Source organism: Macrosteles quadrilineatus, unplaced genomic scaffold (genome assembly GCF_028750875.1).
Source record: "Macrosteles quadrilineatus isolate MER2022 unplaced genomic scaffold, UCM_ALF_1.0 Scaffold_9__3_contigs__length_116548681, whole genome shotgun sequence".
In the NCBI taxonomy this organism is placed as follows: domain Eukaryota; kingdom Metazoa; phylum Arthropoda; class Insecta; order Hemiptera; family Cicadellidae; genus Macrosteles; species Macrosteles quadrilineatus.
The window spans coordinates 69,887,215-69,893,308 of NW_026542602.1; the positions used below are offsets into that span (position 1 = coordinate 69,887,215).

The following is a 6,094-nucleotide window of genomic DNA, read 5'->3' on the forward strand; positions in this document are numbered from 1 at the left end:
TGTCATTTTTACCAAAATTTGCTTTTATGATCGACGTATTTTGTATTTTTGTGTCTTATAAAATGTTTGATTAATTCTGTTTTTTAGTTTATAGGTACTTATCTCAAACATGCTATTCATTCATTTTCCTTCAAATCGTACACTGACGAAATACGTAGGTATAAAATATAAATAGGTATGGAGTTAATAATATAGGTATTTTTAGAGCTGAAAAACACTCTAATATTTAACACTTTCGACACGAAGCTCTTAGTCATTTCAAATTTAGATTTTACTTTTTAGAAAAATTGACCAAACAAACAAAAATTACAACACCTACAAAGAACTGAATAAAAATAAAAACTCTATGTCCATTGATACATTAAATTAATTTGTGGGAAACTCCTACGAGTGGGCGCTCACTGTTCGATGACTTCGCTATTATTAGTGTTGGTGGGGGTAGTCGTTGGTGGGGGGGAAGTTGAAGGGGGGGCAGCCGCCTGACCCAGTTCCTCCCAAGGTTATCGCCCGACCTTCACTAGGTGTTAGATAACCATTACGTAGCCTAGAGTCTCCTAGAGCAATGCCCTAGGTAGTAGCCTCTTCACACAGAGACAGTGAACTCCGCAAGTACATCAGTAAGTACAGGTCGCTCACCTCTCTGTACTTCAATTGTAGGAGGAAAGAAATTTATCGACAAATTACAGATAAAAACTGTGTTTGTGATATTGTTTGTGGCATGGTAAACACTCTATGCCCAATCAAAGTATACACCAATAATCGTATATATTAAAAAACGTTTGTTTGTCTTTGCCGAGTTCGTTTGGCTCTTCTACCCGACTGATTTTCATGATTGAGGTCTAGAATTGAAGGTATGCATGCACAGATTTGCCATCAAGCATCGACATATAATTATCTATAGTATTACTCGGTTTATACGTAAACGAAATTTGCTCCCCATGTATTTCTTATGGAAGTTAAATTTGGTTTTTCTTTGCCGAGTTCGTTTGGCTCTTCTACCCGACCGATTTTCATGATTGAGGTCTCAAATTGAAGGTATGCACGCACAAATTTGCCATCAATCATCTACAAATATTTACCTACAGTATTACCAGAACACATAATTTGATTTTTTTATAATCCTTACTTCAATTTAAGATGTACCTTTACCAGTTATAAATTTATAATCCAAGCAAACGCACGGTGAATAACCAATATAAAAATTATTTTTCATAATGTTTTAATATGGTTAAAAATTAATAGCTCCAGTATTGTTCATGTTTTTCTATATGTTTTAGACATAAAATAATCAGTAAATTATAGGATTTAATTTGAGTTATTGATCGTTTGAATCAGTTCCCAAAATACTGGAGGCCTATTACTCAATCAAATATTATAAATTTGATTATTTCTCTGATATAATAATTATTTTAACGCTGTCGAGCAGCATGGAACCTCTAGTCATTATTAATTACGAAGGATAAAATGATACATTGAAAACTGATTAGCAAATGCGGCATATTTGATTAATTTTAGAACGTTTTTTAATGTGCTTCAGATTTTTAAAATTGTCTTTCATCACTCCATACACGAAAATATTATGTTCAAGAATACATTCTAAAAATATTACGCGGACAGTATTATTCAGTTTATATTAAACAATATTTATATGTACTTATTATTGTATTACAACTTTTTTATAACTCCATACACGAACATTATTCATTTTGGTACAGTCTACTGTTACCAAATTCGTCTACTAAACGTATCAAAACATATGAATACGTTAAACAAATTACCTTACCTGTCTTAAACCTTTTCCTGTCCATAAACGAAGAAGTTTCCGTATTTTTTCTAAATATACACAAATATATTATCCTTTTATTAGATTTGTTTTTTGAACGGATAACTTTAAAATTGTAAAATAATGATATTAAAAATGTTAGAAGATTTAGTATAAACTGAAATTATTTGATTTTAACCGAATAAAAACTGTGAGTAATTAGTTTTATCGTGATAAATTTTTACCTTTCCTGTGGCTTATCATTGTCCCACTCGCACACTACTGTCCTGTCCCAAAATGGGTCACTTTTGCACTACTAGGATAATAAACAAGTACCTGGGGACCGACCTTTGCTTGGGGAACTTTATCACTATACTCTGAGAGTATTCTATTGTCAATGTAAATCCATCCCAAACATATTATTTTGCAATCTATATTTTCTTGACATATATTTAACTTATATTAAAATAATAATATCATAGGCTCATAAAAATGATGAGAAAGGAGAGTTTTTAACAATTTGTTTGGTTGCCCTAAACGGCCCAAACTATAGAAAATACCCAGTATTTTTCACGCTGAATTCAAAAAAGGCTATCAGAAGTAAGAAAATCTTCTCACCTCCCTCCCTTTGAAGTATTAGTCACTGCAAGAACTTGGGCTTGCTCCGAAACTATAACCGGAACCTTTAATTATTAACCCAAATTTTTCAAAGGTAATATTTTACAATTTCCCGGAAACTCAGGGCTCTTTCCGACAGAAAACGATTACATTTTTGATTTAGCAAGAAGAACTCAGTAAGGAGACACAGTACAATCCAAATTTTATGAGGTTTGGTTAGTGGAATATTAAACTTTTTCTATAAACAATATTTACAAGCAAATGTTGGTTAACTTAGGTGTTAGCTATTTTAAGACCAAAATTAATCTCTTGACATTTCATAAATCATCACCTAATGAAGGCCTACACTAAAAATGCTCTTTAAAACCACAATATTTATGACATTTAAGATATCTACCAGAATAACATAATATTTTTTTGTTGGTTTGGGACTCATTTATTCAATTGTCAAATTTAAAATGTAAATTTATATGATATTTCATGTATATTTGGTATATTTTTTAGAGACAAACTATGTTCTTTACAATATATTTAAATCCAAAAGGGAATTTATAAAATACATTTTTGACACTGATGAATGATTTTTTTTACTTTCCTTATAATTACGTTTAATATTTTTAGTTAACTAAATAAATATTTCAATACTGTAAATGTACAAAGCATTCTGAATTAGTTGTTTCGACATTAAACATGAGCAACAGATAAAACTAAGAGAAACCGTCCTTTTGGATAAAAACGACATAAATATTTACTTGGTTCATGTTTACATGTTACTCGACGCGAACGCTGCGATTTAGGTATGTTTGCTTTAAACGAGAAATTATTTTGTATATTTTAATATTTTATTAAATGAACTAAAATGTTTTTTTAACTAGCGACATGAAAATTGGAATTAGTGTTTGGTTAAAATGAGGTTTCTTTAAGGTAGTTATGTGTACGACTGTATGTGTTTCTTACCTGCGAACAAAAAGTAATATCCGTTTTCATTTTACTAAAACTAAAAACAAAAGCCAGTAAAACTTTTAAATGAACTTCTTTAATCTATAAATGTATTGTGACAATCATTAGTCAATATTGAAACTAAAAAGCCCTTCTTATAATTTTTGTTTGTTTTTAAAAGAAGATTTTAAGCGAAGGATCAACGCCTAGTCTAGATGTTTGAACAGCTGCAGAAACTCGTATAGGTATTTTTCAATTTTTTAGATAAAAATATATTTTTTTGGTACAATGAGTAATTTTCCTACTTTCGGCTATTGATATCATTAATATTAAATATTTTAATTACCTTACAATATCCATATAGAATTAACAACAGGATATAGTAAAATAATTAAAATATTTTACTTTACTTTTAAAAGGAATTAAAATTAAATGGAAAAAAGCTACGTAAAAGTTACTAAAATTGGTACTTTTAGTAAACACATTAGCTCAGTATTAGGAACAAAATTTTAAATTGTGCCAAATACATGCAAAATGCATCCTCTTGTCTGTGGTCCCTGTTCTGAAGGTTCAAAGTTCATTGACTCCAAAGTGAAAGGAAACCTCTGTCTGTGTTCAAAATCGCACGTCATCATTCATAACAAAGCAGCCATATTTGCAAAGACTGAGGTCAAATCCGCCATTTTGTTTTTGGCACCATTAATTTGATCATTGATTTTGGTAAATTTCCATTATGATTTGTACATAATCTGTCGACTACGGGAAAATGTAGGCCTACAGGATGTGAAAAAAGGTGCGGAATTTACGTGGTGGTTCAAAGGGTTAAATAAGAAAAAATATATAAACACACGTCCTATTTCGTTCCATTTAGCGTATTTCTGTATGTGTTTTTTTTACAAGCACATTCATAGCTCCCGGTTTGGGCTACAGTGTTGAAATTCTTCAAAAATTTCCATTCTACTGGCCACTATCTTTTTGCAAAATATGAATAAAAATTATTCGACTGATTGGAAATGGCTGTTATTTTTAATATTTGATTCAAATTTGGCAACCGTTAATAAGTTATAAATGTTACTAATATACACATTTATGCGAGGGTATATGTTTTTATAAATTGTTATGCTAATTGTTATCATAAAAAATAAAAATAAAAATGATGTAACAAATTTGTTTATCCTATATTGTTTAGAAACGAGAGTGAGTTTAAAAAGTGTTTGCAGAGTAGGTACATTAAGAAATAATCAGTTATTGGGGTACATTTTGAAAACATATTTTAAACCCCAAAAATATGAACTGTTATTTATTTTGATTATTTTCTTTTGGATGACCTACTCTTATTTTTAACGAAAGGATAAATCTTATTTTGATTTCTATTTGAATATTTATAGTATGATTTCACTGGGAGTCACATGGATAAAACATACGGGTTTGACTCTATATTTTCAAGCCCAGGAACATAATATTAGCTTACCCAGAACTTCTCAGTTGGAAATTGTTTTCAGATTTGTCCACCAGGTAGCGTTGCCTGGTTGTCTGCTCTCAACGCCCAAGTGAAAGTGGTCTGAATACTGTTAGCTTTCTGATTTACCAATGTTATCAAATATCGTGGCTCGGTGGTCTAGGGGTATGATTCTCGCTTAGGGTGCGAGAGGTCCCGGGTTCAAATCCCGGCCGAGCCCCATTAATTTTTGACATGCATTAAATAATTAAAGCGATTATCCGCATATTTGTTTTTAATGTCCCATTTTTGAACTAGTTAATAAAATTAATTCATACATGTGAATGTACTATGTATACCACGAGTTTTATAGTCTCAACTATGTGTATATTTGTAAAACTAGTTAAAAAAAGGAATAACAAAAACAAATGCAGTATGTAGAAAAATCATTTTAATAAGTAACTTCTTGATCAGAATTGTGTACGTGTTATTAAATTTACGGAAAGTAAATAAAAGAAACGTCTTATAACACTTAAAACATGTATTTACGCTTATACTGTTACTCACCAGACGGTAAATATACAAAACCACTTACCATCTGTTTTGTATATTTACCGTCTTGTGAGTAACAGTATAAGCGTAAATATATGTTTTAAGTGTTATAAGACGTTTCTTTTATTTACTTTCCGTTTTAATAAGTCTAATGCTACATAATACCCTACATGATAACTAATTCATATGGGTTGACATAGTGATATCATGCATAGAGAGTATACGATTTTTATTTAAAAATTTTTTTAACAATATAAAGATTGTGTAAAAAAACTAAATTAAACATGAGATGGTTGATAAGCTGATGAATAATAATTACATTATTTTCTATAACAGAAAGGGATTGTTGAAATATATGACTTGTAGTCTTTGTGGCGTGAGTAAAATTTTTTAAATAATTGATAAGATTATATTTAGGTAATTTCTATAGTGTTTCTAACTTAATATAAATTAATATCAATTTTCGGTCATTTTTACATATATAGGCATAAACTTATAAGGAAACTTAATATCCTGGTGCAATTATTTATTCATGATATTACGAGCAGATAAGTTTGTAATATATGCTTAGAAGATTAAAATATGAGACCTATGCAATCAAACAAGTAACCAATTTTTAAAACTGCATGTAGGCTTGAACATTTAATAAATAAAACATCCTAAAAGGAAATTAAATTACAGGCCTATAAAAAATAATTGAATTTCAGAGTACAACAGTTAAAAATAACAGCTATAACTAAATTACATGTTTTCAACCAAAGAAGAAAAATAAAAACTGTTTAGTG

At 29.8% G+C, this 6,094-nt stretch overlaps 1 non-coding gene across 1 annotated transcript; it reads left to right on the plus strand.

Annotated features, from left to right (window-relative positions):
• The first annotated feature begins 4,926 nt into the window (after positions 1-4,926).
• On the plus strand, positions 4,927-4,998 carry Trnap-agg (transfer RNA proline (anticodon AGG)). The gene has a single exon. It is a non-coding gene; the product is annotated as a tRNA-Pro (tRNA).
• The last annotated feature ends 1,096 nt before the right edge of the window (positions 4,999-6,094 follow it).